This window comes from Zonotrichia albicollis, chromosome 5 (genome assembly GCF_047830755.1).
Source record: "Zonotrichia albicollis isolate bZonAlb1 chromosome 5, bZonAlb1.hap1, whole genome shotgun sequence".
Lineage (NCBI taxonomy): Eukaryota > Metazoa > Chordata > Aves > Passeriformes > Passerellidae > Zonotrichia > Zonotrichia albicollis.
The window spans coordinates 53,331,500-53,356,703 of record NC_133823.1 but is presented as its reverse complement, the minus strand read 5'-3'; the positions used below and the strand labels follow the sequence as shown (position 1 = coordinate 53,356,703).

Genomic DNA, 25,204 nt, shown 5'->3' with positions numbered 1-25,204 from the left:
GACAATAAGTTGGGAATCACACGGATGAACGCTCCATGTGAATAGGAAAAGCTCACACAAAAGAGCAAAAAGGATTTGTCGGCTCTTTTTAAGGGGGAATTGGCTTTTCTTTTTTCTTGCCTCTGGCTTACCAGCAAATAAAACTCACTTTTGTGTCTTTGTCGCCTTAAGGATCTCAGTGGGCAGTTGGAAGTGAGAATGGCTGTTTTCCTTTCAACTTGAGGGTGCTGGCGCCACGCAGCCCCAAGGATAGAGAGTAGCCAAAGCAAAGTTTCCTAATAACTCCCCTCTCCCCCGCCGCCCCTCCCCAGTCACGGCGGTACCCCCCTCCCCTCCATGCATATCTCCACATGCACTCCTAGAGAGCCTCGGCAGACAGACGAGAGAAAGCGGAGGGGCCCCGAGCACATCCACGTCCCACCACGGGCTCTCAGCCGTGGGAAAGCGATAGTGCCTTGGTGCGACACTTTCCACAGGGCGCAGCTCACAGTAGCCAGAGCACGGAGAGGAAGCAAGCCCGCGCAGAAACACATGCAAATAAAAGCTGTTTTTTCTACTCTTATTCCCACAAAGGAGCGGAACGGCTCCGTTACCCGCGCACGGGGGCAGCGCCCGGGCGCATCTTCCCGGCACCGGCTCCAGAGACCCGGCTGGGAGCGCGGCGGGATCGCGCCCAGCTCCGGCTGTGCCAGAAGGGCAGACTGACACACAGCGAGGGCCGTGAGCTTAAAAAGCACGGAAAGGATACCCTTCAGTTTTAGCTACAGAGAAGGTGACTACCGGGTAAACCTGCTGCGCAAATCGTTGGTTAAACCGTACATTTGTCATCTGCTCTGAATTTCTTGTGTTTTGGGGGTTTCTTTCCGAAATCGCTCTTTCACTTGAAACACGAATCCGTGCCCCGTTGAATATTTTATCGAATGTTTTCCGTAGTGCTCAAGTAAAGTGGGAGCTTAAAATCTTGCTTTCTAAAGTTAGGGCAGGCTAAATTCAGCGAGTTAGGCGCAGCAGCAGCCTCCTGCTGCTCAGGATTGTGCCTGAGAACAGAACCTTAAGAAATCAGAGGCAAACCAGGGAAGCTGCCTAACTTAGCCATTATAAAGGCCCGGGGAAGGGGAGGGGGCTGAGTGCTTCTCAGTAGTGCTTATAAGCTTAAATCCAGGCTCATCATTTTTTGTGAATCTCCTGGGTCACATCGGAACTTTTTCCTAAAAATCTGGGAAGTGAAAGGTCCGTTGAACAAACTGGCTGGACACCTTCAGGAAGAAGTGGGATGCTTGACACTAACTCCTTGGTACTGCCTGAATTTAGGTAAGCAGCTGAACTCAGATATTCTATATGCAAAGTGAAAATACCAATCACCAGCTTATTAGAGACTCAGAGGTAATCGCTTTTCATCTCTTCTAATGATACATCTGATTTTATATTAGACACTGAGGTGGCCAGAGAGAGCAAGAAATGTGGCTGCGTAAGCAGTCTTGAGACCAGGGCACTCCTCAGAGCAGTCATGGGGCTCTCCAAATTAAATCCAGCGGCGTGGTGACTGGTGAGTAAGTCTCCCACTGCTTGGAATATAATATGCTGTACCCAAAGAGCTCCTGGATGCAATGAGGTAGATCACTCACTCTCTAATTCTTCACAAAAAGCAGGCTGGTGTGACTTCTGCACCGAACTGTGAGGGAGTCTGTGGCAGAAAGAGACACCTTCTTCCTGCCTTTCATAGTTCTGGCCCCCACTGTATAGCTATATCTATTTATATCAATATTATCTATATCTAAATGTATATCTATATAATCTATACATATGTATCTGGAGTAGAATATATATATATATTCTCACCCAAGGAGTATGTGAACCTGTGAAATTTTCTTTTATTAACTTTAACTCTCTCCACACCTTATGTGAAGCACAGTGGTGTCTGTCCCTGGCCTGAGCAATCTGTTCCACAGCAGGGAGCCTAAAAATGAGGCATTGCGATAATGGGCATTGCAACACAGCTCCTTGGGGCTGGCCCGAGGCCCCTTCTGCAACACGGACCCATTGTCTGTCCAGTTATGTGGCAGGAGAAGCTGGAGGCAGAACCAGAAGCAACAGCTCTGATTCATTTAACTACTGAGTTGTAAATTTTAACATGCAGCACAGAGAGATGTGGCAGTGATTTGCTTACAGCAGTAAACCGATCGACATTAACTCTGCTCCATTGTACTTCTTCATCTCAGAGATCTTTTATCCCTCCAGTGGGATCCGGTTCCCACCCTGCAGTGATTAAAGGGAAAGCGAGGAGGCAGCTACCTGGACCCAGTCTCCCTCGTGCGACCAGGAATGTGCAATAAACCCCCGAGCAAAGCTCTTTTCATCTGGAAGTGGCGCTGCTGGGGATCCCCCTGCTCTGGAGCCCAGCTCCGGCTCACCCTGCGCTGCTGCCCGGGGTGCGATGGAGTCCCCATGGCCCACAATCAGTTCTGACTGCGATGTGTACAGCACCCTCTGCTTTTCTTCTAGCTCAGCAGAGAAAGAAATCTGCGTGTGTCACAGAGCCACCAGAGCCACCCGCTTCAATAATACAGGCCTTGCCAGTGAGCCGTAAGACAAACCTTGGGGAGAGAGTTTTGTAAGAGCACAGTTTAAAATCCGAGATTGATTGTACATCTATGGTCCATTCTCATCAAAACTGGGGCAGACAATGGGGTCACAGTGATTAGCATCCGACAGACCTGAGGTTCAGACAGGCACGAAAAGATGCAGGCCAAACTAAATATTAATTTCAGCCTAATTGAGCAATGCTTTTGTTGTGTTTGTATCGGGCACACAGCAACAGGCAGGGTGGGTGTGCATGCGATGTATATCAGAGAAAGAGGCACCTCATAACATCAAACACATTCCAGACCTTCTGACCACCACTGTCGCTGCCCAGTGCAAGGGTACAAAGAGGAGAAGCACTCAGGTGAGGCAGTATTTAAAGGTTTTTCTAAAATTCAGGTTCCATTTGCATGTCAGAGAGAAAGGAAGTGGCAGCGTGAGGGAAAGAGATCTGGTAGCAAAGGATGACAAAAATGTTAGCTGGAAGATTTCGGGTGGTGTGGGGAGGTCTCAGGAATGGAGCAAAAGAGAATTATTTCCAAAAAGACAAGCTAGAGGGAAGGAGCAACTTTCTTTTGATGCAATGTTTTGTGTGCACTGGGCATTATTATGCAAATATCAGCTAACACAAACACCGAAGTAAGGATGCTTTAAAACTGGAGGGGTGATTGACTTACATTACACTGCATTTAGATGTAAGGCAATGGCCCTGTTCCCATTTACATCAGCAAGGGAGGCTCTCAGACTTGCCCTGCATTATGGCAAGCTTGTGTGCATTAGTCCTGGGGAGCATCTGCTCTTCACACTGTACTCACTAAAAGCCATAAATGCTTTTCTAAACCTCATAATGAGCTTTGGACTTACTGTGAAAACTGAGTCTGTGGTACACCACAAGAAGAGACAGTGGGATGTTGTAGATGTTGTCAGTCTGACCAAAATTTTCTTTCTGTGACATTGTCAATCTTCTCTTTCGGTAGGAGGCTACATAAATAATACACACTAAATTCTATTTGCAAAACAAAATACAAGGTCGCAAAACACAATACATATGGCATGGGACTGGAATAGACATAGAAACAGGATTCAGAGGTTTTCAAAACAATTTAGCACTTTAAGCATTAATTGCCTCTAATTAAGGCTGTAGGCACCCACCTGAATATGCAGACTATATGTTACTGAGCAGAGATGTTCTCTGTTGCCTCTTATCAGGGAACCCAAACTCCAGTACCCTGTGAGATGCCCATCAGCTGAGACCCTACAGAGCCAGAAAGCAGTATGATAACTCCATATCAGTGATCATATCAGATACCACTGATACAAATATAAATAATAATCCAAATGTGAACTTACTTTAGTGATTAGCACAGCCACATTCTTTTAAAATACAGCTTAAGTGTTAACAGCGTGAACAAAATCTACATTAAAAAAAAAATTAGTCATTAATTTCTGACTTAGATTTTTAATTTAGAGATTAGTCAAAGGAGGATTGGCAGTCAAAAGATTCTTCAAGACTAGTTTCTTAAAAATTGCTTGACTACAACTACTTTTCTGTCAAGTGTGATACCTGAATTAGGACGAATTTAATGGCTTTAATGGCTCAGAGTTCAAATGTAGATCTTCAGATAGTGCTCCCTTTAGTTCAAGAAGACTTGTGCAAACACGTTAATTTTCCCTCTAAATAATTGCAAATTTCAAGTACATCCTCAAATAAATCCATCTCAAAACATGTGGAAAGCACATAGAAAGTTGTAGAGAATGTTAAATAAAATGAGAAAGCTGATATGGATATGTAATCCTAAATTATTCTTACTCTCTAAAACAGCAGGCTGAATTTCTCCAAATGTGATTTTTTTACCCAAACTTGGCTTTAATACTAGCCAAGTTTGAAGTTGCTAATGACATTTATTTTTGAGCTATGTATGCATGAGAATTTCACTTTGCATAGTTGGAGACTGTGATCTTTTTCAAGCTTGCATAATGTTTAACATGACTGAATCAATTTTCAAAACAAAGAAACATGAAAACGTTGAAAAATGCCCAGAACTAGAATGGGCATTTCCATTCCATAAGGAATTTGTTTGGAAAAAATTACAGAGTTGTTGGAATTAGAATCTAAGTTTATCTTAAGTTTGCTGGAAGGGAAAGTTATACGAGAGAATTAGCCATTCGTTTCAGACTGATCCAGAGCCCAATAAAGCCAGTGGCATCTTTCCATGGGCTAACTAAGAGGCTTTGGGGGTGACTCATACACTGCAGAGCTCCTCAGAAGATAATAGTCCCGCATTGCTTATGTGAAAGTTAAATATAGCGCAATGTTTGTAAGTGTGTGTATGTATTACGATTAATTTAAACCCCTGGTTGAGATTGGGTTACAGTTTCCATTTCATGCATATGCATGTGTTTGTGTTTGTATGCGTGCACATGCAAAGACAGACATCTGTGTAAGCACACACCCAGGGCTAGTGCCTCAGAGATGATTGAATCAAGAAAATGCACACGATGGCAAATTCCAGCCTTTACTACGGCAGATATCACCGCTGCCATGCACACACTTTGACAGATCTTATATGCTTTCAAAACCAGCAGCATCTGTTTACACTGAACTGCAATAAAAACTGAAGGGGGCATCAGTTAGTATTAGAATTTTATCTTTTCAATGTCCAGAAACAGTTTCTGTGCCTTTGATGTAAGCTGTCAAGCACTACTGGAAAATTGCATCTCTCTGATTACTGCATTCAGGGCAGAGGAAAGGACACGAGTGCCTTGCAGCGTTTGTCGGCAGGGACCCTGCAGGGGCTTGCTTTTTGGGTACTGCTAAGCAAAGTTAGCTCGCATTCAAAGAACAGTCGAGCAATTCTTGCGTAAAGGGGGAAATAACACACAAGGGGCACTATTTTGGATGATGCAGCAGAAAGCTTTTCTCTGTTGCAGGTATGATTAACCCTTACTTTTACTGGCTGCTCCCTTCAGATGAAGCTTCCTTGTGTTTAGCCCGAATATAAACTCAGTGGCAGTAGCACCACTGATTATTCAGGTATGTGCACGTTCAGACCTGTAACGAGCACCTGATTACCTGTGAAGTGGTTGTAATGTGCCTGAAGATGTGCCTTCACATTTCCATGCTTTTGGAGGTGGTATTAGCTTATCTGTTCCTCGTTATCCCTATTCCCCGTTTCTTCCATTGCCCATAGCCCCATTCCCCTCGGCTACGTGTCACAAAACATGCCATGGCATTTTTAAGCCTGCATCAGTTGCCTGATGAGATTTAGAGCTGCGACCTTTGCTGATGGTTGCGCTGACAAAAAGGGTGTGGCAAGGGAGAAGTGGTTAGAAAGTCATAGCACACTGAACTCTGTAAGGTGACAATGACACCAGCGAAACAGTGGCACTTGCTCCATCACAAAACTCTGTGTTGATATGAAGAGGATTTTTTATTTTAAATTTTAATTGCAAATGAGAAGGAAGGGCTCATTAAGGTTTTTTTTTGTGGTTTTTTCCCCTTCTGTGTAAACAGAAAGGAAGCATTTGTATACTTTAGATATTACATATCTGAACAAAAGACCCAGTCACCAGCTGTGCATCCCGAGCATGCACCAGGAAGAAAGGCTGGCAAAATAGCTGCACCTTTTGTAGTATTCCTACCACACTGCGGCAGCACCCAGCCTGGAAGGACTTTCAGGAGATGTGCAGGATATAAGACAGCAAAATTCAGCCAGAGAGGAGAGCAAACTCAGAGAAATGTGAACGGCAAAAAGCAATGCAAAAGAAAAACAGGCAATTAGCATGCAGTGGAACAAAAGTGAATGTCATGTCTGTAAACAGAGCAAACACAGCCTCTTCCGTGTAGGGATTGCCAAAGTACAGCTGGGGGCAGGGAGGTGGACCGGTAGAAACACACCCCTAAAGATGCATTTTAGAGTGAGCAGCAGCAAGAGCACTGCAGAAGACATATGGTGCATTGTATTGTGGTTGGCAGCAGCAGTTATTTCATAGGGGCAAGGTAAGTGCAGGAATATAAACATTTGCAAGCCATCTATTTTACTGGCAATTCATAAGGAGAACTTGCAGAGTGTTTAATGCTTCCACAGCCAGGCCCAGGGGGACTGAAGGTATTCACACACATTTTAATAAGGTGGACAGGCCAAAAATGAAATTATCCAGTCTCTCCTAGTCGTAAGGTTTTGGCTTGTGGGAGAGCTGATAGCCATTTGGATTCTGCTTGTCCTAGGGCACAGGTAAGCCCCAGGTACCTACATCTTGGAGAGAAATTTGGCATGCTTGCTGCTGTCTAGAACCAGCTGGTGCTCCTGTGCTGGAATACACAGCTTCCTGAAGGCATAACAGCACCTCCTAACAAGCAGAAACTCAGCAGCTACATGATGGTCTCTCTCAAGGAAGCTCAGCTCACAGGGAGGGTGTGAAGCTACTCAAACAACACTCCACTGCTGGGAAGTGCTGAACTGCACATCAGACAGGTCAGTGGGCATCACTCCCTTAAAAATTTACAGCTGGAACAGAACACAGCAGCCTAGCTCAGAGCAAGCAGGGCTGCCCTCCACAAAGAGTTCAAAGCCAACACTCCCACCTCCCAGGGCAGTGGCCTTTTCCCCCTGAAGCCCCCTTCTCCTGTGGGAGCCATGTCCCTGTGCAGCACTCGGGGCACAGACAAGGGTTTCCCAGGAAGAATAAGGAACAGGAGAAACCTGGCTCAGCTTTAATGTTCTGGTTAGCAATTACCTGATAGAAAATGCATAGGTAATTTCTGTGTCAGGGCCCCGAGTGTAGCAGAAGGCTTTTTTAATCTTTAGAGATGCCTGCTTTTCACTTACAGACCGCATTGAGCATCTGTAAAGCATTTGCCTTAGGTGCTCTAAAACATATTGAGAGACCAAAATAATTTCTCCTTAGACAACATCTTCATCCAGTGTCCAAAGATGGTAGTTGAGAGCAACTCCCTTTTCTTTTGTCTGCATATGTCCTGTGTATACCTATTGCATCTATGAAACACCTAAATTAGAGAGACACTCAAACATGAGGAGAGTTACACTGTGTTCCTTTCACTTCTCCATTTCATTCCACCTCTCCATTCATTATTCATCAGTTATGGGTGGGTCCTGAGTATCTTCCAACCCATAATTGTGTTTGTGCACTTATTGTAGAATATATAGTTGTTAGAACATGCAATAGCATGTAATTGCTTTTTACTATGTATTCATTTGCCTTTTCTTCTAGATGGGAATTTGTAGAGGTGTTATACTTGGCTCCTGTCCTGCAAACAGTTGTGCCCACAAAAAACTTTACCTACACTAGGAGCTCCATGGATCACAGCTTCTCTCTCACCCACTGAATTATATGAAGTTACTCATGCAGTTAAATTACTCATAAGCATATGTGTTTGCTGGATCAGGGCTTCTCCATGTAAGAGTGATTTTTATAATTAATTTAAGACACCTATACATTTATTTTTAGATAAAGGAAATAAATAAAGGGGTAATAAACTTTGGAGTTGGACTTAGTGCAATAAAATGCATCTTGGTTTATTAATTAGTATCTGTTTTTTAATTTGACATTCTAAAACCAAAATAACTTGACATACTACTAAACCATTTTATAAAACAATGTATTTAATACTTAATAATTTTATACAGTAAGGCAACTTGATTAGGGTTTCTTTAAACAGCATAACAAGGTAAGAACATTTTATTAAATGCTATATCAACAGAAGCTGCCATTTTATGTTGCCTGTTGGCCTACTCAGACTTTGATCCCCAAACCTTTGCAAATGGGGCATCCTGCCTTGAATGCAGAGGGCCTTAGAACAATGAATGATCAGGACTTTGGATCTGAAGATCCACTGGGCTTAAAGTGCTGGCTTAAAGTAATTTTCTCTTTTCCTTTTCACTAAAATCATCTGTAACTCTCTTTGGATGGAACACTAGCTAGTTCAAGCACCTGTAAAAATCTGTGACTGTCACATAATTTGTTTTCTGGGTGGGAACAGCTTACCTTTTCAAAAGAGACCTCAGATCATTTTGTTTGAACCTCTACACCATTTTCCTTTCCAGCATGAAATTGTAAAACAAATATTTCTACACATGTCTAGCTATCAGAAGGAGCAGAACTGTAAATATCCAAGCTGTGGAGCTGTCTTTGCTGTGGGTCAAACAGTTTAGCATCCTCACAGAGGCAGATGGATGTTTTACTGCGAATCACAGTCCGAGTCCAGAGGACAGTTCTTGGTGATCTAATGACCTGTGAGTTCACTGCATCTCTCCTCTCCTGACCCTTGTCCTGATCCATGCCTCATCTCGCTCCTCACCACCATCTCTTCCTGATCTTGGGCATTGCTCTTGGCTGGGTGTATGTGCTGGTTTAGTTTGGTTCTCCTTGGGGAGTTTTGCTTGAAACTGGCCATGAGCATTGCCTGTTAAATAAGTGCATGTCCCCCTCTGCAGCCCAGCTCTGGTGAGGTTTGCAGAGAGCAGCCATGGCACTGGTCCAGCCACCCCCTCTCTGCTCACGGCTCACGGGCACCTCTCTGCCTGTCTGACCAGTCTTACCACGTCCCTGTGCTGTGCTTGTGCACTAACCAAGGCTGCAGCCTCGACTAGAATGCACCTCCTGTCCCTGGCTTGTTGCCCATTTTCTCTCCAGTTCTTCCTCTTCTCACAACATTGTTCTTCTGCTGTCTGAATGCATCCACATGCAGGTGGCATTTGCCTCTGTCAGGGTGCAATTGGCACAGCAGTGGCATGGCTGCTGCAGCTCCAGGCCTCCTGCACCTGCTTGTCCTCAACCAGGCACCCCTCAGTTCTGCAACATCCCTTGCTGTGCCAGATCAGACCTCCCTTAGCCATTCCAACCCTGGTAATGCCTGCTCCCTTTTCCTTTTCCTTTTCCTTTTCCTTTTCCTTTTCCTTTTCCTTTTCCTTTTCCTTTTCCTTTTCCTTTTCCTTTTCCTTTTCCTTTTCCTTTTCCTTTTCCTTTTCCTTTTCCTTTTCCTTTTCCTTTTCCTTTTCCTTTTCCTTTTCCTTTTCCTTTCCCCCTCCCTTTCCCTTTCCCTTTCCCTCCCTTCCCCTTAAAAGCACACTTCTGTCCCCAAAATCGACATTCCAGGACTGGCTTGCTCTCCTTTGCCGCCAGCTCTCTTGTCTCACCAGTGTCCCAGACTCTCAAACACCTGACATGGATTTCACTGGGGTTGTTTGGGAAAGAAGCTGGCCTAGGAGCCCTGCAGGAAAATCAGATGGAAACAAGTGTTCACAGCTTTCTAGAAATTGGTGTCAGCTCCCTGATACAGAGAGTTTTACAGCTCTATAAATCAGGCTGAAAATGTAACCAGAAGCCCTGTTAGCTTTCTGTTTCTTTTAGCACATCCGTTTCTTGTAAAATTCCGATTAGAGGGACTGGTCTCTGTAGAAATCATTCACTCCAAACCCAACAGGGCTATAAATCAAAGCACTACAAATCACCACAATTTGCAGATTTTGGGTTTCATCATTTTATTGCTTTTGAAGAATTTATGTAAATGTTCTTGGAGAATATTGACTCCTGCATCCCCTGTCATATCTGGGATGAGAAAGAAAATGAAAGGATTTTTTGAAAACCAGGTGTCTCATTTATACTGTTAGTCCTAACCTATTTCTCTAAGGAATCAGGTCCAGAGTGCTTTCTCATGTGAAGAATCTCACCAAAATTTGTGAGATTGCTTTCATAACTTGGAGCTAGAGAAATAATATCTTTTTTTTCAGAAAGAAGAAAAAGGCAGTAGAACTTTACAAGAGTCTCTGTGTGGAAAAAAAATAAAAAAGATTCGGCGATGATTGGATGCGTAGGACCATTTATGATTCCCTGTCCCAGCCTGGGTTTGGCTGTACAAGATGATGATTATCTGCTCCAGCAGGCAAAGATTTCATCACCTCCCAGTATGAATGACAAAACTGTTCCCAACAAATGTTGCCCTCCCAGTGACAGTAAATCCAATCTAGGCTTGCAGACTCCAGATATCTCTGAGCTGAGTCACACTGGTCTGCTGCAATGCATCAGAGCCCACAGTGACCACAGCTGTGATTTGCACATCTGGAGAAGGGTTTCCAGAGCAGGCTCTCTCATGACTCAGGTTCTGTGCAGCACTTTGAAGGGCTCCTCAAAGTGGAAATCCTGCAAGGATCTCTCACTTTTACCTATCTACTTTCCTGAAGTCCAGGGGCTTCCACAGACTTGGAGCTTCTTAACACAACAGAAGTTGGAGCTTGGAGCTTCTTAACATGACAGGTTTCTTTTCACCACCCAGTTCACCTTATTAGTCACAAAGTTCTGGAAACATCTGCAGATTCCAAAGGCTAGGGAAAAAACCATACAAGGAAAAATATCTTTGGCCACAGAGTGAAAGCAAGAAATTATTCCTTTAGATTTATTATTACAGGAACAATATGTAAATTATCAGGAATAAATTTAATCCCTGTGGAGTTTTAATTGTACTGTTGGTATCTGAGAGCTGCAATAGGGACCAGATGCCCACTGAACAAGTTGCTATACAGCACAAGATGCTGTACAGCACAGAAGGAAAAAAATTGTCCTTTCCCATGAAGGCTCAGAAGCCTTTGCATTGCCTTTATTGGAACAGTGGCATGTTTTGATTTCTCATTATTATATGCAGATGACTTATACTGTAAGGAGAGCATTTTCCAAGGCCCAGAGAATTGGGAGGCATTTGATTCCCTTGACATTCAATGGGATTCTTAATAGCTATTTGCATGTGGTACCTTTGAAAAGAACTGCACAGGCATCTAAGTGGTATGATCATATTTTTTGAAAATTCATTTAAATACTGGAAAATACTCATAGAAATACAACATATATTCCAAAATCACTGGTTTTGACACACTAAACCTTTTAATTCAGCCTAGTGCTTAAACAGATCCATCATTTTATTACATAGCCTATAAAGCCAATTAAAGTAATTAAATGGAAATTGGAGAGTATTTTAAAGGCTGGTTTAAGATTCGTCTTTGAGCACTGGAGCTTAGTGTTACAGTAGGACACCATCTGCTGTCCAAGCAGGGTCTGACTGCACTGCCTCAGCAGCCACATCCCAGCCATAAAAGCAGCATGCCCTGCATTATCTTAATAAAGCTTTTGCTAACCAAATTCTCTGTCAGATTTGTGAGTCTGTGTTGTATTTTATTTAGGAAATATGTTCAAATTTGATCTTTTTCACCCCCTTATGTGGTATAAATACATAAAATGAGGATTTCTTTGCAAAAATTATGTTTGCAGTAAAAGTGTTGTGCAGGTACACAGGGTGTTGAGAAATAAATGCTGTAAAAGGAAATAAAAAATAATACTTCAGATCTTGCATTTTTTTAAATAAGTTGTGTGGCCATCACTGGTTTTTATGCTGTAAGGCTAGCAAGGGTGCAAGCTGTTTATCAGTGACTATAAACCGAAGGTGCTCTTCCCATTCCTGCCCAGCTCTCAGGGAACATGTGAGACCTTGCAGGCATAGGTGCCAAGTATGGTTAATTTTAATGGAGATTCCCACACTGTGGCCACCTTACATCTGGAAACTGAGCTGAGACCATCTACTTATTTTGCACTGGTCACTGAAGTGATTGCCAGCTGGCAAAGTTTTTGGGTTACTGTCAACATGCAGAACTTCTGAGGCGACCTTGCTGTGGGAAATTCCATATTGCTTTACATGTCTTCTGCATGTAGTAAATAAGTCTCAGGCTTTGAAAGTAGATTCTCAGGCTAAATTATACCTGTTGACAATCTATAAAACTTGTTTCTTTGCTTACACAATTGTATGTCCTCATTTCTTCTCTACATTTCCTTCTAGAAAGACAGAAATTTTCTATAAAATTATTCCTGTTTTTCTTTATTTCAGAATTGTTTTTCTGTTCATGTTGCTCCAAATGCTAACACTTCTGCGGAAGAAAAAGCTTGGATTGTTTTATCATAAATACAATGTAGTAGAGATATCAGAGCAACTGGTTGCAGTTGGAGTTGGTATAGACAATCTATGGCCAGGAATCAGAGCAAGATATGCAGGAAAATGTTGTTGGTATCACTGCATGTAGGCTAGGGGCCCCAACAGTGTCTGTAAGAGATCATATTCCTCAAATTCCTCTCTTAGGCCTAGCCTACATAATTAGAGCTTTGGGTTGGCTAAGGTGACAAAGTTGGGAATAAAATTGCCTTTAATTCCTCAATTAAGCCAACGGGCAAGTAGTGAATGATTTTCCTGCAGCTCTCTGGAGGGCCCTATATTTCTGTATTGCCTGTATAGGACCTCAGTTAGATGATTCAGTTAGAGAGGGTGAATTTAGGTCTCAGTGTACAGTGAGACATAGACACATCTGAGACTTTGAGAAGTCAAAATCAATATTGAAATCAATATTTTGCCTGTTTTGGGAATCATCTGGACATTTTACATTTATAAAACACTGTTCTGGAACAAAAGGCTTGGCCAATGTGCAAATCACCTCTTCCATTTTCACATTTGTCTCCAGCAAGAGTGGCATATACAAAATGGGTCATGGACCAGCAGTCTATCAGAACTAAGCACTGCCACTCCCAATCCCTTTAAGTTATGGAGTTATAACTTGAAGTTCTATGAAGTTATGGATCATATACTACTCTTTCACTGACAACAAAAAGAGAAGCTCTGTAAATCACATTAAAGTCAGTTCTGGAGGACAGAGTTCAATAAAATGATTGGATTCTTCTAATATTTACTATTTGCTCAATTTCACCATTGGAATAATTGTTCCTAGTAGAGGGCTTCTTCCTGATGGATTATCCTGTTATATCTGTGTTACATTAACAGACTTGGGTGCAATAGTCCAACACAAAAGCTTCCTGTGTAAGTAATTTACCCTCTGCCTGCCTTTCCCAGTCTGGAATTGAGGAGATGGGTTCTGGAAGATGTCCTAGGAGCCTCAAACGTGTCAAGTGTTCCTCAGTGAGGAAGGGAAAAAGTGCTCCTCTGTCTGCTAAAATAAATGATGAGCTTACATTTCCTAGTTTAGTGTGCTGTTGGGGAAAAATGACTAATGGCAAAGACTAAAAAAAGACAAAAACAAATTACTAAGGAAATTAAGTAATGTCCATAACTAGAAATTCCTTCAGGACAGGGGAATCAGCACCTATCATGAATTGATTTAAATTTGCTCCTGCATTTGAAAGGGGGAAAGGAGAGTGAACTAAATAACTTTTTAAGTTTCTGTTAAGTTTTAGTGATCCTCTGATGATTCCTCTATGGTGACATTATCCAAGATGAGTGGAAGGAGAGGAGGTCACTGTGCAGAGGCTGCCGTTTGCTTCTGCCTTTCCATGGGCCTCTCTCTGGAGTCTCCTGGTGTCTGCAGCTGTGAGAGCTCCAAAGGGAGCATCAAGCTGAGGGCTTGTCATCACTGGAAGGCTTCAGCAGTTGCTCCTGCAGCATGGCTCCAGTGTAAATGTGTTCTTGCACTGCTGTCTGGGGAGATGCTTGCTCTGTGATAAGAGTAAGTTTCTTTTGGCTTTGAAACCACTTAAATTCCAAAGTGACATTGGAGCACAGTGCTGTTCTGAACAGAGCCAGGGATCTGCATGGATCCAGCAACAACTGTGGGATTTGGCTCTTGTCACATCTCGTGGCTGTTGGCATTTTGCAGCTCTGGCATTTCACTGTTGGGTCAATGGCAGCTTTCAGCGCAGGGCCCTGCTTTCATCCCTCAGCTCTCACAGCATAACATAACACAGTCAGTCCTGGAAAAAAAGGCCCTTCCATAGTGCTGTGAAGCAATACAGCAATAGATGGCATCAGATAAGGGTATGGCTCTGAGTTCCTTCCTCAGTCCCCTTGTGCACACCCAGCCCATCACAGGGCTATCCCAGTGCCAGCAGCCCCTCAGACACCTCCCAGCTCTCCTCTCCATCTCCAGGGGAGCACAGGGAGTGTTCACACCCTCCAGGATTTACACAGGAGGGTTGTCATTGAAGCCTACCTGACACATTTTTACCTTGCTGCAGTCTCTGATTCCTCTTGCTCCATCCTCATGGATTCCCTCCTGTGTTCCCCAGCCTGCAGCTTATTTTGAAGATTTAACTGGAACTTCTGCAGTACACTCGTTTCATATCAACCCTCCCTGTAGGGAGGAAGTCAGGTGATGAAGTCTAATGAATTCTGTCATTCTAGTGCTGTACAGCAAATGACACCTCTGCCATCAGTGTTAGCAGCAGCCCAGTTACCTTTACTGATGGTATATCTCACAGATGAGGAATAGGAATAACAAAAAGCAGGAGTGGCCATGGAGTTTGAGCTTTGAGGATGATGTTTCCTCAGCAGGCATGCCTGACCACACAGTGCCTGAGCCCACAGCGAGGGCCCCCCACCTGGGCTCGTTACCATCACCAAGCACACACAAAGCTCAGAACCCACAGCCTCATTCTGCACAGCATCCACTACAGGTTATGTGAAATATTAAAATATGTAATTTTAAATGCATGCTTTTTATTGCTTTATAACTAAGAAACCAGATCTTTTCCCACTGACTTTCTCTGCAACTTTTCCCTGTTCTCATATCCCATGTGGCTCTTAAGTGAGCAAAGGCACCAGTATTAAAGTTTATAAGATATTTATATAAATCAGATGGTTGGTGAGTATTAAATCTGATTTTTCTCAATAACCCGAGGGGGAATATTAAAATATTAAGATTGTTTGAATTTTTAAAACACAATTGAGCTTTTGAATAGTTTAGTCCAAAGCCTCAACTCTTGTACTCAAATGTAAACTGGCTGAGGACAGAGCCCTTGAAGTTTTAATCTTGTTATTCACATCCAGTGAGACAAAAGGCAGGCTTAGTGGAAAGCCTATTCTCAACAATCACAAACAGGCTAATAGGGAAAAAATAATTTTAACTTCTGTTTCCAGCATATGATTTTCATCTTGAGAAGAGCACATATTTAGTTATAAATAACTGATGGCATAATACAAAAATTACCATCAAAATTGCCTCATGGCATTGCTGGCTTAGGAACCATCTTTACTTTTGTATTCAACAACTTCAATATAATTATGAGATTTTCCCATTTCAACAAACCTTCTCTCAGGCTCTTGGTATAGCACTTTTCATGATTTCCTCCTGATTCCATTTTCTATCTTTGTCTGACTGTGTTGTGAACCAACATTTTTCATTGTGGATCAGTACAGCCAAAGCCTTCTGTTTTTTTTTTTTTTTAATACCAAATAACAGTTGCATTTTGGAGGACACGTTATTGCTCCTGACTTGTGCAAGGGTGTGCAGAAGGCAGCTGGATGACAGGGAGCTGTGTAGGCAAAAGGAATGTTTGCTCTTTGCTTTTGGCTCTGATTAGGTAAATTCTTGTGGCAAAGTTATTCCCCCAAACCCACAATTACTGCTAGGCTGAGTTTTCTGGAAAAACAGATTTCTTTGCGTGCTGTCTGACCATCCCATTGCAGGAGTGATGGGTGTTGGTATGTGTAGGTAAGCAAGGCAGGTTGCAAAAAGAATGTACTTAGATTCTATACTGCTATACTTAGTTTTTTCCATAGATGAGAAATCAGCCTCTGGCCCATATATTTGTGCTGAGAAACAGATATACTGCTGTGGGAAATGAATACTGGGATCAGAAGAAGCAGGAAAGCATATACTGAGAAAGGTGACATTTTTGTTACAGTTGTGTTTCTTAATCTTTGTGCTTCAGGCTTCATTTCATACTTCATTTTACAAAATGAAAACCAAACATAGTAAGGATGAAAAGGAGTTGAGTTCTTTGCATTTTTGAGCTGCTGCTTAAATTAGTTCTTGTTATAACTTTTAAGAACTATATTTTAAGAATGTAGAGAACCAAAAAAAGTAAACAAATACACTTTAAATCAAATAATTGCAATATTATTCCTGGTATTTACAATATCTTGACTTTAAGTTTTATGCTAGAACAGCTGCAGGATTTTTGGGGTAAAGAGTAGTCAAATGGCTGAACAACTCACAAGAAGTTATTTGTCTTCCTAGATAACAGATTTTTAAAAATAACCTCAAAACATATGAAATAAGGCTTAAATGCCATTATGACAAAAGACACTTAAGCTACTGATAATCATCCTGCACATATGTGCACTCCCCATGTTTACATGACAGGCAGATCTAGACTTGCTTCAATAACCTTTTCAGCATATTTTTGAATCCTGTTAATGCTATGAAAATTGTTACATATGTAAATAAAAAATCCCCTGTAAGTGAAAAGGGTAGGTCCTAATCATCATTATTGTTGGCCCTTGTCAAAACTCCCATCTTGTTAAAGTAGATAAGTGATTTTTAAAATTAGAGTTGAAAGAAACCTAATAAATTCTTTTGTTCATCATGACAAACTGGGTATGCTGCCATTATATTTTATCTAGAAGAAAATGTTAATTCACTAGTTCATAACAGGTACTCTTTTTCCAGCCTGAAATGATGTTCTTTTCTCTAATGCTTTTAGTAACACTGTTGAGATCACAGTCTGATTTGATCACCTGGAAGGTGTTCTCAAGACACATTCTTAATAATACCCCTAATTATAATTATAGACCTCCCTAGATTACCTTTTAAACAAGATTTGGGCCTTCATGGTGATGAATAAAGAAGATCTTGTACAGAAGTTATTTGGCTCCCAGAGGTCTGTATTTGAGAGCAGGTATGGCTACAAGCCCTCAGCGTGACTCTGAAGAGCTCATTGAATTTACCTGGTCTCTAGTTGGTTGTGTGGAGTCTCTAATTCTTTACCATGTAAAATCTGTTAAAATCTGATTCTTCACCCCCAAGAGGATGACTCTTACAAAATAATTCTGTCTGAGCACAAAAGGTCTCCTTTCCTACCCAAAGAAAGCAGGAGAGTTTGTTCATTCACAGTATGGATCTCTTCAGGGCTAAACCAGGAAATGAAGTGATGTGAATTACATTAATTGTGTAGATTGAATCTAATATTTTGTTTCTAAAAGCCCAGGAAAAATTTTGGAAAAATGGTGTGTCTTGTGCTTACAAAGATTTATAATTCTGTTTCCTCAGAAGAGGAATTCCTATCAGCATCATCTTTACATTTGTAAAGAGACATGTGTGAACACCTGGGTCAGTTTTTGATCAATGCAGGACCTTGAACTGGCCCTGATGAATGACAGTTCATTCACCATCCCTTTGACAAAGAGCTTCTAATTTCAGCTGAAATTCATATGGTCATAGAATGATTTGAGTTGGAACAAACCTTCAAGACGATCCAGATCCTCAAGGTCCAACCCCCTGCCGTGAGCAGGGACACCATCCACTCAGCCAGGTTGCTCAGGAGCTCATCCAGCCTGGCCTTGGACACTTCCTGAGATGGGGATTCTACAACATCTCTGGGCAGCCTCCTCCAGTGCCTCACCAACCTTGAAGAATTTCCTACCTGTGTGTGATAAAGAATATTAATGGATTAAAATGTCAGTGGCGCACCATGTAATGACTTCTTCACAAACCTTAATCCTATACCACTAAACAACAATTCAGTGGAATTGTTTTATATCATCAAACATTAACTTATTGCCAGTTTCCCAAGACAAAAAAGGCTGACATGATGGGCACTACTATAGACACAGACTATATGAACATGAAAAAGTATGGGGATAATTAAGCTACATTGATGTTTTATCACTTTTTACTGGTGATACCAGAATCAGCAGAAACTATTTTGGGAAAAGAAAGACTGAATAATTTTAGGCTTTTCTGAAATTTAGGGTGTGTTAATTTTAATTTATGTCACTGTGGCTCTTGGCTTCTCCTTATTATTATATATTTAAGATTGTCATCACTGTCAGAGTAAACAAATGACCCAATTCAGCTTGATCTTCACCTTTCACCCACGTAAAATTTCAAAAGGAGACTCATTGTTTTTGCATGTGTTGTAACCCTGTAATTATGTAGAAATTCAGTAGCAAATTACTTCCATGGCTTTTCCCCTCCATTCTCAGGAGTTGAAAGCATTCCTTCAAGAGACATTAAATAGTCTCAATTTCCCTGTTCTTCTGAGGATACCATACTAATGAAAATATACACTAAAGATTTTTTTTCTAAGAAAGAAAATCTGTTAAAGTCAGTAGAAGTAAATAGCTGCACATTAATAGTTACAATTTAACATGCATTCCTTTTATTTCTCAACACCTCATTGATGTTGGAAAGGTGCACACTGGGGAACATCTCATAACTTTGAAGAAGACCCTGCAGGCACAAAAAGTGTCTAACCATGCGCTACAGTAGTTTTTCTAGGTTCCTAGAGCCAAATTGTCATGAATTGTAGTCGCTGTCATAGTGTGGGGAAATAGTGGGGAAAAAATAGTTGACCAAATTACAGAACATGTCAACATATGTCTTGTGAAATAAGTGGTGTGATAAAATGTTAGGAACTTGATTCCTGTCTCTACCATATTCTATCAACCATCAAAAGAAATTAACCTAACCTTGAATGTATAGGTTGGGAAATACTGTCACTGGTTATCCATATTGTGACATGGCTGTTCTGGCAATATGTGTAGAACAGGCTGTTGTCCAGCCTCTCAAACCAACAGCTAAAACACGTAGTGGGCTCTGTGATATTTGTTGTCTCGCTGAGCCTCAAGTAGCTGACTTGTGAATGCATAATCAGTATGACATTTTGGAAGGCTGCTTTTATTTGCAATATGTTTTCCTATACTTGCCAGTTCTGAAGATGAAAGACAAGCTGACAGTATTTTAAATAATAAGCTCTTTGATCAGAAAATATATGAAACAACTTTTTTCCCCTGACATGTTTTTGGTGAATTTGTCTGAATACCATAAATTGTGTATCTAAGAAACAGGCTTCAAGCAATTCCTTTGAGTTCCTGCTCTGTTAATAAAACCTACTTCTATTGACAGGATTGAAGCAAGTTAGCCAAATGCTGGAAAGCTAGGATGACAGCTGATGTTCCTCTTTTCATAAATCTACAATTTCAAGACATTTTGCAGTGGGGCAGACAGAATAATCTGGAGTCTGACATTGTTCATGCATTGGTTAGGCCTAGGAATACTGGTCTAGAAACTTTGTATTAGAGTTCTCTGACTTAACTGGTTTGAATCCAAAGAAGCAACATTAGAGGAGATAAATTATATAAACAAGGTATGTCATACCTTATTGAATAGAATGTCCATTGTGTTCTGCTAAATTTTAATATTTCTCTTACATTACACTGGAAGACTTTGCAATTTTTAACAGCACTAGGCTTTGTCTTAGCTGACACGGCTGAACTTTAAGATTTCTGTTCTACTGCTGCCAAGAAGGGACTGTTTTAGAGCAAGCTATATTTCAAGTAATTGCTTTCTGTTGAGGTATAATAATGGGATTATGGAATACAGGTAATTCAGATTCAGGCTGAATTAACCTGAATGTCTTAGTCTTTTAAAACTAGCCTAATTAAACTCTATATAAAAACAACACCAGCAGAATTTCTTGAGTTGATCTCTCTTCTCGTACCTTTCATTTATATGCAATTAATTATATTGTTTTCACATACTGGCAGGAAAAAGTGTGCAATTTCAAGAATTCCAGCTGATCCAAAAGTATTCTCCAGCTTCCCAAAAGTGCCAATGGGTTCTCATTGCACCACTGACAGCAGAGAGGCTCTCTATCAGAAGTGCTGTTTTGCAAAGCTGTGAGGAAAGAGAGGTTGCAAGGAACCTTCCCTTCCTGAGAAATATTCTGCATGATGCTAATGAATGAGAAAAAAGAAATAACTGTGAAGAAGGAAGAAACAGGCAGAGGATCCAGCTCCAGGCTTTGACTGATAATCATAATTTTTTAGCCCTGTAGATGTTTCTTGGTGCTGCCTGACTTTGGCTCCTGATCCTCACCACACCCCTGGTTCTGTGACCATGGCACTGCTGGCAGTGGGGTACCTGCCCTGCTTGTGCCCGTAGTGCCACATGGATTTTATTATATTGAAACACAGTCATGTTCAATCCCTGCATGACCTGGGGCTCCGGTACTGGCTCCCAGACTGCTGCAGGGAGCACTCCTGACCCGAGATATTCCCATAAAGGTGCTTTGTTAGTAAAACAGACAGCAGTAAACCTCCACCCAGTCCCTGACCAGCCTGGGGATAGGACAATCAGTAGGCTAAGCTGAAAATCATGGACTCTGGAATAATGTAAGCTTTTAGTTTTTTTCTTTCAGGATTATACAGACTGTTCAGTTGAAGGTTGAACTTGAAAGTCTATGATTTTGAGTAGGTTACAGTGCAAGCATGGATTTAATAAGGATAGCTAGGGGGCTTTAAAATTCCTTAGATGTAAGGAGTGCTTGTAGACTTGACTAGATGTAAGATCTGCTTGTATTTCCTCAACCTCTCCACATTCCCCACCCATGTGAAGATCACCTCTGTTCTTGTAATGGGACTCAGTCATCCCCAGAGATTAGGTTTAGGCTGTGTAGTTTTTTTGGCTGCAATTTCCTTGATGTCTCTACAAAATTCAGAGCCTTGGTTGTTTGTTCTTCCAAGTCAGGTGTTTTCACTCTTCCCCATTCATTTGGTTTTGCAGAGCTCAGATGCATCAAATTCAAATCAGTCATGTGTAGCATTTTAGTATTATAAAGTTACCTAATTAACTTAAGAGAGATGCTAGAATCCAAAAATGCATATTTTGGCAAGGGTTAAAACTTAATCTCAAAAGCTACATGCCAATTCAAAGTGTATTTGTGTGCAGATTTATCTGAGAGTGGCTTGGCACTGAAGGATTTTCCATTGGCGCTAAAAGGGCCACTGCATGCCAAGAAAGTAAATATCAAACAGAAATGTGCCAGTATTTCCTGCCAGTCTCACATTTTTGAAACTTTTTCCATCCTCCATGCCATTGATTTTTGATATGCTCCCAGGCTTCCTAGGGAAAGGCTTTTCAGTTTCACCCCAGGATGCTGAAAGTCTTCTAATTTGAATACTAAAAATGTTAAATGAAAAAAGACCCCTCCCCCTTCTGACACCCCCAGGAAAAATCCCAGAATCTTTTCCTGTGAAATGTTGGAAGACTTCAAGGAGTTTTTCATCCATCCAAAATACACAGCAAATAGAATGCAACATTTTATCCAACATGTGCACAAACAAGTTGGTAAAGCCTCTCCGCCTCTTTTTGGGATCTCTCAACCATACACTTCTGATTGTATTGCATTACTGATTCCTGTGTCTCAGTTTCCCACATTTGGCATTTTGATTTTTTTTGTTACTCATTCCTACCCTTGGAGCTTTCTCCCTGCTCCTGCATGCCAAGTTCCACCTTTGAAACTCTGTCCTTTGAAGGCTCTTTCACAAGATGTCCTTCCACCACTGACCACTCACTTCTGGGGCTGGACTGCATTCTGAGAGTGCCTGTATTGCTCCTGGATAGGTCTCCAGTCCTGGAAGCAGATGGCATTGATCAACCACCCAATGATTACATTTGTTGCAGGACACCCCTCAGTCACAATGGGATCGTGTTTAACATGTCCTGTACCAAAACAGCAATAAAAGTGACCAGATTTTACTTCTTGGCCAATTCATTGGATGAAAAGAGGAAATGTCATAACCCACAATTTAACATGTTTTATAAAGTGTAGAGTATTTTGGCTCTGTTTCTAGTTTGTTTGCTAGCCATAGTAACATTTTTTTCACTATTGTTTATAATACTGTGTACAAAACTCCTATATTTCTTAGTAACCTTCTTGGCTTGCCTAACTGCAGTGTTCAAACATCTGTCAGATAGATTTTCTAGATTCTGGACATGGCATAACATGGAAAAATGCAGTGAAAGTCAAAAATACTTTTGCTTTATTAATAAGGAACTTTGAAAGACATTTTGCTTGAATTTGATGCTAGTATGAAGTGGTTTTGCCTCTTAAAAATTATTTGGTTCATTACAATTTGTTAAGGTCTCTGGTAACCAATAGAGCCTAAAGATGGGATGAGTTTCTTTAAATTGTTATGTGATGGAGGCAGAAGTAGTAACTGCTGTCATCATCCCTGAAGGCCCTTCTCACCTGGCATCCCTATTGCCACAGGAAACATAATCAGAAATAATTCTCATATGATGCAGGAAATCATTATTACTTAGAAGCAACTTACACATAAATAGAGAGAGCTCCAGCTCCAGAGATGCTGGAGCTGAGCAATAGGAAATGCCCAGCTTGGGAACCTCAATGGAGCACAGGGTTGAATGGAGGCTCTGTGTGTGCACATCTATCTGCACAACCACATGTACACATTTGAATTTACTAAGAGAAAGAAAGAGACAGGAAGGGTGTTGTGCAGTAGAAGCTGAAAAGAATTTTTAAAATTTAAAAACCCAACCGAAACAAATGAAATTATATGCATAAGTCTGTGTTGATACTAGGAAAATAGTATATGCACAAACAATACAAATCAGATTGAGGGTTCACTTTGTGTATACAGTTTATAAATTAAAGACAGCATTCTGCTCCTGGGTCTGAACTGTAGATCTTGATTGCACATTCTTTTCTGCAGTGAACTCACACCACACAGGGGCAGGGGGCTGCACAGAGGGGTGGTGGCAGGGAAATGCCCTGCTACATCTGGAGGAGAAATGCTGCCTGAAATCTGGGGTGCCGCAGAGTTCTCCTCAGGTCGTGGCACTGCATGGCCCCTGTGTGGGGCTGGGCATGGTCTGTGTGGGTCTGGCCATGGTTCCTGTGCGGGGCTGGGCATGGTCTCTGTGTGGGACTGGGCCTGGTCCCTGTGTGGGGCAGGGCCTGGTCCCTGTGTGGGGCTGGGCATGGTCTGTGTGTGGGGCTGAGCATGGTCCCTGTGTGGGGCTGGGCATGGTCCCTGTGTGGGGCTGGGCATGGTCTGTGTGGGGCTGGGCCTGGTCCCTGTGTGGGGCTGGCCATGGTCCCTGTGTGGGGCTTGGCCTGGTCCCAGTGTGGGGCTGGCCATGGTCCCTTTGTGGGGCTGAGCATGGTCCCTGTGTGGGGCTGGCCATGGTCCCACTGTGCTCGTGGCGCTGAAGGTGCTGCTCAGGTCAGGCCTTGCCTCTCAGAGGGTGCATGGCCAGATGCCGTGGCTTGGGGCAGTTTGGGAATGCCAAAGTGCATCTCTGGGACTGCTAAAGAGCCACAGTCATTGGCCTCTTTCAGTGACCACTTACCCCTGGAATACTTGAAGGCTCTGTGATCTGCAAAGTCTGTGAAAATAGGGCAATAAATGAAATGAAATAAAATGAAATAAAGTGAAATGAAATAAAATGAAATAAAATAAAATAAAGTAAAATGAAGTAAAAGAAAATATACCCCAGACTACTATTTTTACAAGCTTCTGGAGTGAGAAATGAGTAAAGTCTTTCTACTAGAACAGTCATATCTTTTTAATCTGTGCCCCTGGAAGAAGGCAAATTGAAAGACTGAAAGACTCCTTTTACCCTTGTGTTCTTTGTTGACTTTTATATAAAATTTCACCCCAAAATATTATCCAAGTACAAAACAGTGTTGGTGAATTAATTGTTTTTCTTAACTGTCCCCACTGGGGACCTCCACCATTAGAAATCATCATCATAAAACTACTTTAGTTCAAATCCTTACTCTAAAAAGTCAAAACTGCTGTAAGCCACATTTTATATATAGTGATTCCTTAGCCTTGCCTAAAACTGGAGCAAAGAGCCTCACTGAAAGGCTAGGTCTCAGTGATGAATTTAATTTTTTTTAAAGCTCTGTAATATGGAATAACAGCATGGAAAGAACCCCACCAACCATAAAAAGAAAAGAACCTGCAGCAAACCCCTTGACAGAGGCACAGGGTGGTGTCACTGCACCTTGCCTGTTTGAGGCAGCTCTGCAGCTGGGCTTTCAGGGAGCCCTCTCCTCTCCTGTGATGCACTGTGTTTTCACTATGGCTTTTAGAATGTAGGTGAGCAAAAAAGACAACAGCCCAAAGCCACCCTGAGCTGCATCAGCTCAGGGTCTGTAGCAACCTACCCACATTGAGTTAATGCTGCTGACAGTGCCCAGGAGAAAGCCCCTGGGAAAGCTTCTCTCCTAAAGGTAGATAGAGGAGAAAATCTGTGAGGAAACAGACAGGTTAATCCATGTATAAGCAATGTGTTCTCTCTTTTCCAATGGGTACAACAAACTGATCAGGTGTCACGGAAGGAGACCAGGACACCAGTTGGTTCATCATGGCCCACTTTATTGAACAAATATCAAACACTTATACAGCAAATAATAAGCTTATGAATATTCTGTAAGCCAAGCAATCTATTGGTTAAACTATAGCATTAACTCATCCACATTCCTTTGAGACTACGTTCTCTATCTCTCCTGCCTCACTGTCCATTTCTTTATCATGTTTTGAGAGAATCAAGGACACATTATCTCACACCTGCAAGATTTGGAACTAACTATGGTCTTGTACTTTTCCATTGTCTATCCTGTTACAGAAACAAAAAAGGCCTCTGCCTGTCTCTGCCCTAGTTAGGACATCTTTCCTAAATTAATTCGGCTGTGTCCCCTCTCCTCAAGCCACTCTTTGGCAAAACTCTCCACAATCAGGCATATATTAAGCTTCTCCTCAACAGGAGACTACAGTAAAGAATAGAAGAATTAGGTTTTTTTGGGT

The 25,204-nt window shown here is 41.8% G+C and overlaps 1 long non-coding RNA gene across 1 annotated transcript; it reads right to left on the bottom strand.

Annotated features, from left to right (window-relative positions):
- Positions 1-10,077: 10,077 nt before the first annotated feature.
- On the bottom strand, positions 10,078-18,039 carry LOC141729041 (uncharacterized). The gene is made up of 3 exons (XR_012580286.1): positions 17,827-18,039; positions 14,589-14,714; positions 10,078-14,360 (listed from the first exon to the last, which is right to left on the bottom strand). It is a non-coding gene; the product is annotated as an uncharacterized LOC141729041 (long non-coding RNA).
- Positions 18,040-25,204: the final 7,165 nt, after the last annotated feature.